General features: G+C 40.4%; 1 protein-coding gene across 1 annotated transcript in view; it reads left to right on the top strand.

Moving 5' to 3' along the window:
- The window catches only part of PRKCH (protein kinase C eta), a 245,035-nt gene that overhangs the window by 116,215 nt on the left and 116,097 nt on the right, over positions 1-12,723 (top strand). The gene's annotated exons all lie outside the window — the stretch shown is intronic.

Genomic DNA, 12,723 nt, shown 5'->3' on the forward strand with positions numbered 1-12,723 from the left:
AGTCAAGGGTCGGACAGGGTCCATGGATCTCTCAAGTTGCCCACTTGGCCCTCTTCCACGTGTACTTTGCTTCCTTTCATTCCTGTTTTTGAGCATTTTTAATAAATGTTTACTCTTATTCTAAAACTTACCTTGGTCTCTCACTCTACCTTATCCTATCTGGCCAAATTCTTTCCTCCAAGGAAGCAAGAATTGAGTTGCTGTAGACCCATATAGATTCGCTGCTGCTAATGCTGTCATGTGGATTTTATTTTAGAGTGTTCTAGAATGCATGCATAGAGAAGGGAATGTAATCCTAGACACCAGTCAGCTTTGCAACAATATAGCTCTGCAGTAATGAGTAAATGCTGTAGGTTTATTTTAAAGCTCTGCTACTGAATGTATACAAATATAAGACTGTAATGTTTTCCTGGAAAACCTTTTATTATACGATCACTTATTTTTATTTCTAGTAATTTTCTTTCTCTTACGGTGTATTTTTTCTGATTTCAATGTGGCTGCATTACTTTTCTTTTGGTTAATATTGCCTTGCTTTGGATCTTCTTTTATTCATTTACCTTCTGCTCTTTCTACCTGTGTCTTAGATTTGTGCCTTATGAACAACAGGCGGTTAGATTTTGATTTCCTTTTTTTTTTTTTTTTTTTTTTTTTTGATTTTTTTTTTTTTTTTTTTTTTTTTTTTTTTTTTGAGATGGAGTCTTCTTGCTCTGTCGCCCAGGCTGGAGTGCAGTGGTGCCATCTCAGCTCACTGCAACCTCTGCCTCCTGGGTTCAAGTGATTCTCCTGCCTCAGTCTACTAAGTACCTGAGACTACAGGCACACATTACCATGCCTGGCTAATTTTTGTATTTTTAGTAGAGACAGGGTTTCACCATGTTGGCCAGGATGGTCTTGATCTCTTGACCTTGCGATCTGCCTGCCTTGGCCTCCCAAAGTGCTGGGATTAAAGGTGTGAGCTACCGCGCCTGGCCTGGATTTCCTATTTTTAAAAGTTTATTGAGATTCTTCCTCTACCACTGTCTCTACCAATTCCATTTTTCCCCACCTCTGTTGGTTTGGAAGATAGAATCTCTTTCTCTCTTTTCTTGAAGTGATCATAATTGGAATTTTAACATGTCTACGTATCAGAGTCTAAAGTTAGCTACCACTTTTTCCTCGTACTGAGCAACCTAAGGATGTTAGAATGTTTTTACCTCCAATCACTTTCCTCCTGGCTTATGTGCAATTCTTTGGTATTTTTTTATGTTTTTTTGTTTTTCTTTTGAAGCTCCATTAACTAGACATTATTACTTATTTCATAATTCTTTGTTTATATTTACCTACATGTTTATAATTTTTTTAACATACCATTTTCTTGTATAACTCAGACCTTCCCTGGAGGAACATTTCCCTCCTTCTTCAAGTACATTCTTTAAATTTATTTAGTGAAAGTATTTGGTAGTGAACCATCTCAGTTTTCTTTATTTTGCCCTCATTCTGGAAAGCTAGTTTCTTATTTTATTTTTTAATAGACACAGGTTCTTGCTTTGTTGCCCAGGCTGGTCTTAAACTGCTGGCTTCAAGCAGTCCTCCTGCGTCAGCTTTCCAAGGTGCTGGGATTACAGGCATAAGCAACTGCGTCCAGTGTTTCACTGGGAGTATGGACTCTTAAGAGCTAGAATGAACTTCACTGATTATTTGACTCAGCCCTTTTGATTTCCAGAAAAGCCTCCCACCATGCTCAGAAAGAATATGTGACTTGCAGGGTCCCTGCTGGTAATGATTTCTTAGCCTGATACTGAAGATACCCCCTTGTCCTCGTTCCTTTTGTCCCGAAGCTAGGATCCTCAACACCTGTCACATTACCCTGTGGGAGCCCTATCAGAGAAGTTGGTTTTCTAGTTGTTCCCCAACATAGTTTCTCTGGGCTGTGTCATTCCTTCCAGGTAGAGTGTCCTCTCCCAACTTCTCTACTTACTTTAGTTTAAGTTCTACTCTTCTGTCATGGAGCCTTTCCTGACTACCCCAGCCTATGGGGGTCTTTCCCTGCTCCTCACCCTGTAGATGGCACTTAGCTTGAGTGCTTGATGCTTTTTATCTCTTTAGAGCTTATTTCTCCAACTGGAATGCAGTACATCTGAGTCAGTGGTCTTGATCACACACCCATTTGTGAATAATTTTTGAGCATGGACTCCAAATATATTTCATTATAAATGTCATATTTATATAGTACCATTATAAACACCGTAAAATATACCCAACATTTTAATGAAGAAGCTGAGAAACAAATAAGTGGAAGATCTAGTAGTTCTTTGCGCAGCCCAGCCTAGTGACCTGAGAACCTTGGAGTACTCTTCCCTGTACTGCTTGGTGGTGTCAGCTCTAGTAAATAGTAGACAAATTCTGTAAGTACCATATTGGAGGTTGATGACATGGGTGTTAAGGTGATTAGGTCAGAAGGTGAATATCAAGAATTCCTTGAATTTTATTTTCTCTTAACTTTGGGCATTGGTGCATAATGTTTATTCTTCTGGCAGCACTCTTCCCCATTTTTCCTGCTTCAGATCCCTTTGCCTTGTTCCGAAACCTTCACTAGCTCATAGTTTTATCCTGCCCTTCCACACTCCCATGGAAACTTTTACTGCACATAGTGATAGCCATGCACAGTGTAGCTCCAGCATTAGATAGATGTTCAGTTGAAGGCATTACTGTACCTTGTTCACCATTATACCCCTACATCCCACCAGTATTCCCAGCTTAGTCAGTGTTCAAAAACTGTCAATTGAAGAAGCATATGATGGAGAGGGAAGGATTGGTTGGTGTCCTTATAGCCTATATTGAGACCATGGTCATAGCAAAAGATGATCTGCCACTTGATGCCCAAAATGGGGCAAAATACCTGATTTCCCCTGAAGTGGCTTGTGAATTTCATGACAACCTAGGGTTGAGAGGTCTGTTGCTTCTTGTTTTTCAGTGGGAACCCTCACAGTTTGTTGAAGTGTAGCATATTTAGACTGGGTGGTTACTAGATTATGATAGGCCTCTGAATTAAAATGGAAATATCCAGACTTAATATGGTATATTGGGCTGGTACCAAAATTTCCAGAAGATACAGGCATTGTTCATGGTTTCCACCCAGCTATTTCAAATGTTCTTGTATATATACCTTTACTTTCCTTAGAAAATTACGAACACTTAAGGATAACACTGGATTATTACAGTAATAGAGAAAAAACTCTTTGAATGAATTTTAAGAAAAGAGAATCCATTTGTCCTTGACTAGTAGAATGTTCTCTTTCTGGTAGCAAAGGGACAACACTGGATCATAGAGGAGGGAATTTATTGCAAATCCAAAAATCTGCTTTTATTAGAGGTTTCAATCCCCATCAAACCTATGTTTATACTGTTTTAAAAACAAAGTTAATTTTTTTCATCTAAGTTTTATTTTGTTCCTGTTTAATTTAAGGCATAATAGAATTATGAAAAAACAAGTAAAACCAACCGAGCAGCCAGGATAATATGCTTCTAAGTTGTTAGCTTCTGACAAGGAGTAATCACGTAAGGTAAATGACATTTGATTAAAGCAGCTGTCTTCATGATCATGGCTCACTGAAGCCTTGAAATCCTGGGCTCAAGTGATACTTCTGCCTCAGCCATCTGAGTAGCTGGAACTACAGGTGCATTCTCCCATGCCTGGCTGATTTTCTAAAACAGTTTTGTAAAGATGGGGTCTTGCTATGTTGCCCAGGCTGGTCTTAAACTCCTAGTCTCAAGCAATTTTCCACCTCAACCTCCCAAAGCCTGTGATGGCACGTATGACCCACCATGCTTGGTATTTTAATTTTTTAATTATTATTTTTAATAATCTTTCTTTTCTCTTTTTTTTCCTTTCTGAGACAGGGTCCTATTGTGTCACCTAGGCTGAAGAGCAGTGGCATGATCACGGCTTACTGCCATCTTGGTTGCCTAGGCTCAAGCGATTCTCCTACTTCAGCCTCCCAAGTAGCTGGGACCACAGGCATGTGCCATCAGACCTGGCTGACTTTTTATTATTTGCAGAGATGAGGTCTTACCATGTTGCCCAGACTGGTTTTATATTCCTGGCCTCAAGTGATCTTCCCACCTCAGCATCCTAAAGTCCTAAGATTATAGGTGTAAGCCACCATGACCCCCTTTTCCTTTTTCTTTTTTTCCCCTTTATTTCTTCTAAAAAAAGTGAGGGGTTACATGTACAGAATATGCAGGTTACATAGGTATACATGTGCCATGATGATTTGCTGCACCTATTGATCACTCCTCTAAGCTCCCTCCCCCGACTCCCCCACCTCTTTAAGAAAAAAAACAACTATCGAAAAAAGGTAGCCAAGGTTCAAAGCTCTCACCTTGGTTTTGTGACAAAAGATGGTTAATATTTGGTGTTGGATTTTGAATTAGTCTGTTTACAGTGAGCAACAGTACAGCAGTTTAAAAAATCATGTTGAATCAGAAACACAAGGAAGGCAGCAGAGCTTTCGTTCCACCGTGTACTTGGAAATGACTCGGCAGCATACTCCTCATGGCTAATATCCTTTAAGATTTTTTCAAAATCATGAAACCAGAAGTTGAGAACTTAAAAGGACTTTAGAAGGCTACCAGTGGATAAGAGAGAAAAAAATATCAAAAGGGAAATGGAATAAGCCAAACGAAAGGGCAGGATTCTTTTAGTTCTCAGCAGGAAACACATGTTTATCTGGAAAAGATTTTGGTTGGACAGGTTGTTTGTATAAGAATCTTTTTTGTGAGGAAGGAAGACCAACCTGGGCTTGGAGGCTGGAGTGGGGGTAGAGAGAACAGTTGCTGAGCTTCAAGTAAATGAGAAAAAAATTCACAGATTTTTAAACAGAGGAGCCTGGCTTTCACCAGGATCATATGATCGTGCTATCAGCTTACTTTTAAGTTGTGCTGTAAACATACTTTATGAAATATGATTAAATGGTAACTTTAGTATTAGTGGCTATAAGAACAGAAACAGTAAATTTTTTTTTTTGAGACGGAGTTTTGCTCTTGTTACCCAGGCTGGAGTGCAATGGCGCAATCTCTGCTCACTGCAACCTCCGCCTCCCGGGTTCAGGCAATTCTCCTGCCCCAGCCTCCTGAGTCGCTGGGATTACAGGCACGCACCACCATGCCCAGCTAATTTTTTGTATTTTTAGTAGAGACGGGGTTTCACCATGTTGACCAGGATGGTCTCGATCTCTTGACCTTGTGATCCACCCGCCTGGGCCTCCCACAGTACTGGGATTACAGGCTTGAGCCACCGCGCCCGGCCCCAACAGTAACTTTTAAAAAGATATGGAAAGATGTTTTGGGTGAAAAGTAGTTGACTGTGCAACACATAGAGTATGACACACATCATTAATTTAAGCCTCTAGTTATAGAGTATATATTTGGCATGTTCACCAGGATTTTCAGTGATTATTGATGTAATAAGATTTATGATTTTTTAAAAGAAACTCTTCATGATAGTTTTCTGTACCACTTACGTTTTCCATAGTGATCATTACATTGTCTCTATAAAGAAGGAGAGCAATAAATCAAAAAGAGAGATCTTACATGGTGCCTGTGCCCTGACAGCTGAGACCACGTCATGGCTACGTTGTTCCCTTACATTGCGCTTACATTACATTTGAAAGATTATCAGGAGGACAGAGGCTCATGAATGAGACATGTTCTCTCCAGTTAAATTTAGTAATGAAGAATCTGAAAAAAAATTTGCAGGTAATTAAAAAATGTTTATATTTTCAAGTATATAAAACCAGGATAGATAATCTCATTTAAGCTTGCAGTTGACAATAATACTATTTTGTGATGCTTTTCAGGTAGAATGACAGTGAGAGTCATAGTGGCCTTGCACCTCCACATTATCCAACCCAAATGTGATGGAACAGAAACACTTTTGCTCATCATCCTGACAAGTGGTGATGATCCATTGAGGAATGTTTAATTTTCATGTATTAAAAAATAAAGAAGTTCTGACTTACTATTAGTGAAAAAATAAAAACAAAACACCAGAAAGGAAGAATGGAGAAGTGGCAGCTAAAAGCCTATTTACAGATGACATCAATAGGGGAAAATGAAATATTTGTAGAATCACAGCAAGAAAATAGGAATTCTGAACATTTTTGCAGAAGGGAACTGTAGAATTCTTGCTATTGGCAATAGGACAGGAGGGAATTTCCATTATTATGCATGCAGAAAGGAGTATACACAGTGATAGTTGAAGATTATTATTGTAAACATTTTCGACTTCTCTTCACCTTGAAGAAGCCCACAGAAAGCATATATGGCATAGCTGGGCACAGGGGTTCATACCTGTAATCCTAGCACTTCGTGAGGCCAAAGGGAGATCACCTGAGCCCAGGAGTTTGAGACCAGCTGGGGCAACATAGTGAGACCCCAGCTCTATCTACTTGTGATTTTTTAAAAGCATATATGGTTGTAAAATTTCAATGCGAAATCAGGACCAGGGTAAGTGTAAATACATTACTATAGCGGATGCTATGGATGCCCACCCATGTTTCCTCTTATCCCACAAAAGCAAGCTGGAAATGCTGGAAAATTAATATCCTCCCTCCCCTGAAGCAGCCAACGGCCAGCAATGAATGGGAGCCAGAGGACAAATAACCCAACTTTCTCACCCCCGAGGGTGTTCTACCAGGTCCTTGAAATTCCTGACAGGAATTGAGCCTTGGTTGCCCACCCTGGAAACCTGCTCAGTAATATACTTACTGTTGGTTTCCTTCCTTTCCCTGTCTCACTTCCGTAATCCTCTGGTGCCTCTGGGGATTCCTTCCTGAATAAACTACTAGTAACTTAAGTCCCTGTCTTGAACTGTGCTCCTGGGGCAATCCAAAGGAGGACAGGTGTAGACAGAGTACCAAAGGTATTTTAAAATGGCAGCAGGGCCAGGCATGGTGGCTCATGCCTGTTATCCCAGCACTTTGGGAGGCTAAGGTGGGAGGATGACCTGAGGTCAGGCGTTTAAGACCGTCTAGCCAACAAGGTGAAACCTCGTCTCTACTAAAAATACAAAAATTAGCCAGCAATCCTCTTGCCTCAGCCTCCTGAGTAGCTGGAATTACAGGCACCTGCCACCACGCCTGGCTAATTTTAAACGCAGAAACCTTTTGTTGCAGTCTTTGTCACAGCTGCTGGCACAGAACTCCTGGTACCTTCTCCCCGATCTAATTCACCAAGTTCTCCTTCCTCTTTTCCAAACACTACTAATCTGGACGTCTTCCTTAGCTAGTCAGAGGACTAGACCTGCAACTCCTGTGATTTCTTCACTCAGTGCCTGTGTCACAGTCACCCAGTGGTGGTGTGTGCTTGTTGTAAATACCCATTTAAATTAGGCATTGGCTTAACACATGTTCTGATCTCTGTTTGTGTCGTTACTGTCTCAAAGGTTATATAATCATGCTTTACGCATCATTCTTTTTGCAGGTAGTTGCTTATTCAGTTTTTTTGATGATGTTAAGCAAAATTCTCTTGCCACCTTACCTCATTATCTTCCAGGGATATATTTTACAGACATAAACCACATAGAATTTTCTGGTTCTTTCTTGATGGGGTTTTTCTGTTTGTTTTTCTCACTGTTGTTTCCTCCCGTGTGTACAAATGCTAAAACAAATAGGAAGAAGAAAGAAGACATTTGATAGTATACCCAGTAGTTCTACAATAGTCAACAGAGTCTGGTGTCCTTACTTCTGTCATTGGCTGCTTGACCTCGCTTAACCTTCCTGTTAGTTTCTGTTTCCTCACTGGAAAATTTATTACTTTCCAGAGATACCAGGAGAACTGGTATTAATAAAGGGCACAGTGCAGGGTGCGTGGAAGATTCTAGTGTCAGTTCTAGCACAGCTATCTAAATGCGTCTTGGACACATTAATTTCTCTAGGCCTCAGTTTCCTGGGTATTCATTCTTCTAGACAACTAGACAATTGAATTGAAAGTCTTTTTTATCAGCCAGGTGTGGTGGCTCATACCTGTAATCTCAGCAGTTTGGGAAGCCGAAACAGGAGAATCACTTGAGCTTAGGAGTTCCAGACCAACCTGAACAACATAGCAAGACCCTGTCTCTTAGAAAAATATGAAAATGAGCTGGGTGTGGTAGCAGGCAACCCATCATTGCACCTACTCAGCGTGCTAAGGCAGGAGAAACAAAAAAAAATTCTTTCTATTCCTAGAACTCTATGGTTATGTGAAGTAAGGGTTTTCACAGTTATGCTAGGTAACTGTCGGGTACTTTTTAAACTATGCTGTACGTATTAACTTATCAAGTCCTCAAATGGCCCTATGAGGGACACACTCTTTATGTTCTATAGCTGAGGAAACTGAAGCATAGGATGTAAACAACTTGCTCAAAGCCACTGAGCTCATAAGGGGAGAAGCAGTCTTCACACCCCAGGCTCCAGATTCCGCAGCCTCAGCCACCAAACTCTCTTATCCATCGTCATATAGAAAGCTGTTCTGTCTTCTCAGTGTAACACCTTAAAGGTAAGCCACAGGTCTTGATAATCCACAGTGCTTTTGCTATTAGGCAAATTAAACTTGAGTTAAATCGTATTTTACACCGAATCAAAGTTATATTCTCTGTGCATTTTATGCCAGTAATTCTGGAAACTAAAAAGTTCCATGCCAGAAATTTTCTCTGATTTAATTTGCTTACAGCCATTTTAAAAATGAGGAGGTGTGATCCATGCTTTTGCCCCATGTTGGAATGTTTTAGAAGTACTTTCAAATATATACTTCTGCTGCTGAAATATAAAACCATAAATTCAGGCAGACAGAACAAAAGACCAAAGAGGGTGAAGTATTTACTGTTTTTGAGATAAAGTTAAAACAGTCTACAGAATCACAGCAAGAGACTAGGAATGCTCAGAGACATGGTCTCCTCCACAGAAGCCTCGCGTGACCAACACAAGTTTCAGTCCAGCACAACTTTTTGCAAATGAAAACTTGCCCTGGGGTTGTTTGGTGACTCCTGGTCACTTGTGCTTTCTAAAGTTCTCAAAACAAGCATGGAATGACAGTCCAGTTTTATGACATATAATTTTAGTTCAGAAGAGATGGGTTTTTAGTTTAAAACAGTTCGGCTTCATTATATTTGATATAATTACTCTGCACTCTGTGGATGGGTGGCCTTTCAAGACCCACTCCTGGGGAGACAGATCAGGACTCCAGGCCTGCACCCCTCTGGAGAATGGAATGTGAATTTTCGTGCTGGGGCACAGAGCCAGCTTCTTATTTATTTAGAGCCATTGGACACCTAAGGAGCCAAACAGAAGTTATGATGCAAGTTTTGGCTGCAAAGCATGTTAGGGTTGCCTGACATGTCTAACTAAAATATGATCTGAGAGATTTCTCAAAGCCCTGGTTGATTTAAGCACCATAGGGTTCAATGGGTTTTTTGTTTTTTGTTTTTTAGTCCTTTTAACTCACTCCTAAGTAAACAGAAGGCGGTGCAAACAATGAGGAAGTTCCCTCTGTGTTCCGATGGTGGAGTGGGGTTGGAGTCTGTGGGCAGGGGAAGAGTGCAGCAGGAGGGCTGTTTCCTCTTGTTCATGGCAGCAATCTAGAACGTGGTGACAGTGAAAGCCATTGGAAGCCATGGGGGCCCCAGTTTTCTTTATGTGACCAAATGTCTTGCAAAGCCCCAAGTGTATGTGTAGGTGCATGAGTGTGTATGTTTGTTTTCTAAACAAAGAGGCACATGTGATAAAGTATATAAAAGGGAAGAGTGATGTTTGTCCATGTCCCTGTGTGAAAGTGCTTGGGAAGTGCCTGGGGCAGGAGTGAAAGCGACACGGCACCAGGTCGTGAGAGAAGAGATTGAGGTGTGCTCTCAGGCTGCTGTGGGAACAGGTGGGTAGCATGTCACCTGACTTTAGGATTTGGGGGAGGTTGCTCAGGCTCTGAGGCAGATAGGTTAATTTCGCTATTAATGGTTGGATGAAAAGAGGGAAGGGCAGTTTAGGAAGGTCAAAAGGCAGGAGAAAAAGCAGGAGCAAAGGCGGCAAGAAATGATTGTCATGGTGGATAGCTACGAGAAGCTTTTTCCTAAATCCTCCTCTAGTTATAAAGAATCAACTAGAAAATGTGTAGGTCATGCATCTACAGTGGCAATAGCTACTGAGGAAAAAACAAGGATTCAATTCATGAAATATTAAACATGCAAGTGAACTGGCATTTCAACCAATCTTTGTCGTATTAAAGGATTAAATAAGTAAATTCTTGGTAATCAGATCCCCAGGGAGAACTTAATTTGCATCTAGGTATGATAAGTGTTTACTCTTAATAATTCAATACAAGTTTTGCTTTGGCCAGTGTTAAGCTGGATCTAAGGCTGGTGATAACAGAGGCTAGATAGAGAGTGTTACCGTTAGTCTAATTTTGTCATCTGCCAGCAAAGGAATGTTAAAATCTGTTCACTTTGTGGTTTCTAAATGACTTCTAGAAGTGTCATGCGTGGAAGAGGGCAGTATAGTGTAGTAACTTCTGTTCTCATGCAGTCCTTAGAACCTGTCAGGATTATTGGTGATGACATTATTATCACAGGGCTGACGACAGGGGCATCTTCATCTTCTTGAGGCATATGGGAAACCTAAGAAGGAAAGTCATTAGGCTGTTTGCCAAAGATTACACATACCTCCAAACAAAAACTGAGGCAGGTGTAATTTTAACTGTGCTGGAACCTCTGAAGTTATTGGTGTCTTAGCCAAATTCATTTTGGTATTTCTGCATTTCACTCTTTGAGATCCGTTGTGTAGACTCTAATTTCTTTGACAGGTATTGTCACATTGGTCTCCAAGAAAATTATTAATGAAATAACTATATATTTTTCTTTCTTTTCCCTTTATTTTATTTTATTGGAGAGAGGGTCTTGCTCTGTTGCCCAGCTTGAGTGCAGTGGTGCAATCATGGCTTATGGTAGTCTCAGCCTCCTGGGCTCAAATGATCCTCCTTAGTAGCTGAGACCACAGGTGCACATCCAGCTATATTCTTTTTCTTTTTCTTTTCTTTTCTTTTTTTTTTTTTTCTTTTTTTTAGAGAAGGGGTTTCACCATGTTGGCCAGGATAGTCTCGATCTCTTGACCTCATGATCCGCCTGCCTGAGCCTCCAGAAGTGCTGGGATGACAGGCGTGAGCCACTGGGCCTGGCTGTTTTATTTTTTGTTTTTTGTAGAGAAGGAGTTTCACTATGTTGTGCAGACTGGTTTCCAACTCTTAGGTTCAAGTGATCTCCCACTTCCGCCTCCCAAAGTTTTGGAATTAAAGATGTGAGCCACTGCGCCTGCCCTAAATAACTACATTTTTAAAAATACTGCAATGTGCCTAGCTTTGTGCTAAGCTCTTTGAATGTGTTACCTGATTCAGTCCTTGGAAAAACCCTAGGAGGAAGAGTCCACCTGGTTTCTAGATGGGAATCCTGAGGCTTAGCAAGAAAAAGAGAGCTGATGTGGTAGGGCCAGGACTGGAGCCCAGTTTATATGCCAACCAACAGGACAGGGTGCCTGTTCCACCTCACCCTTGTTAAAAAGGACACTTGAGCAATGTTTTTAAGTATTTGCCAACTTAAGAAGCAAAAATGAGACTTAGCTTCTGGCTCTTATGTGTCTGTCTTGGTTAAGATGGGACATCTTAGCATGGTTATTGGCTGTTTGCACTTACAGTTTTAGGAATTGCCTCTTCACATCCTCTGGCCCATTTTTGCTGGATGGTTCATCTTTTTTTCTTACTGATTTCTATGTATTATAAATAGTAACCCTTTGCTATGTGTTACAAGTCCTCCCTTCCCTCATTTTATTTCTTTCAATTTTCTGCTTTGTATTTTTTGTGAATAGAACTTTAAATTTCTTAAATTGCAAATTTGTGAACTTTTGATGGCTTTAGAGTTTATTATCCCTTTAAAAAAAGTTTTTTTAAGAGACAGGGCCTCGCTATCTTATTCAGGGTGGTCTTGAACTCCTGGGCTCAAGCAGTCCTCCTGTCTCAGCCTCCCAAGGTGTTGGTATTACAGATATGAGTTTTATTATCCTTATCTTATCCTAGGAGTATAATTTTTTGTGCGTTTTCTTAATGTTCTATAATTTCCTTTTTAACAGGTATCTGAGATTATCTTTGAAATCTTTTGTCTCTTCTAGGGTTTGAAATTTTTTAGCAAATTCTTTCATGATTTTAAAAATTTCCTTTGTTTCAGTGATTAAAGAGTTATTGAGGAAATAAGCTATATTTTATTAATCACAAGTCTCTGCATACACTAGAAAAATTCTAGTATAATTATTTGGAAGACATAATTGTGCAGTTTTAAGAGTCCTCAGATTAAAGGCACTGTTTTAAAAGTGTGAGGTTAGAAAAGGAATTTTGCACCTGTTCCAGGTTAATTTCTACCTATTCCAGGTTAACAGAGGTAGTCTTGTACCAATGGCTTTTGGACAGAGCTCTCATAGTCTGTGAGGTGGTCAATTCCCCCATTTAGTTTGCAAGGATACCAGAACTAAAGGAGAGTAATGAGAAATGCTTATAGCCCATAGATGGACCTGAGGTCCCAGAGAGCCAGACTGGAGCTAGAAGACCATGCTGATGTCACATGCCACCCTGTCAGAACCCTGGGAAACCTGTGGTCTGTGCTGCAAGAGATTGCCCCATGATAGCCAGTTATAACCAGGCGATAGGCATCTCAGGGGTTTGCATAGGTCTAACCTT

Source organism: Cebus imitator, unplaced genomic scaffold (assembly GCF_001604975.1).
Source record: "Cebus imitator isolate Cc_AM_T3 unplaced genomic scaffold, Cebus_imitator-1.0 Scaffold83, whole genome shotgun sequence".
Lineage (NCBI taxonomy): Eukaryota > Metazoa > Chordata > Mammalia > Primates > Cebidae > Cebus > Cebus imitator.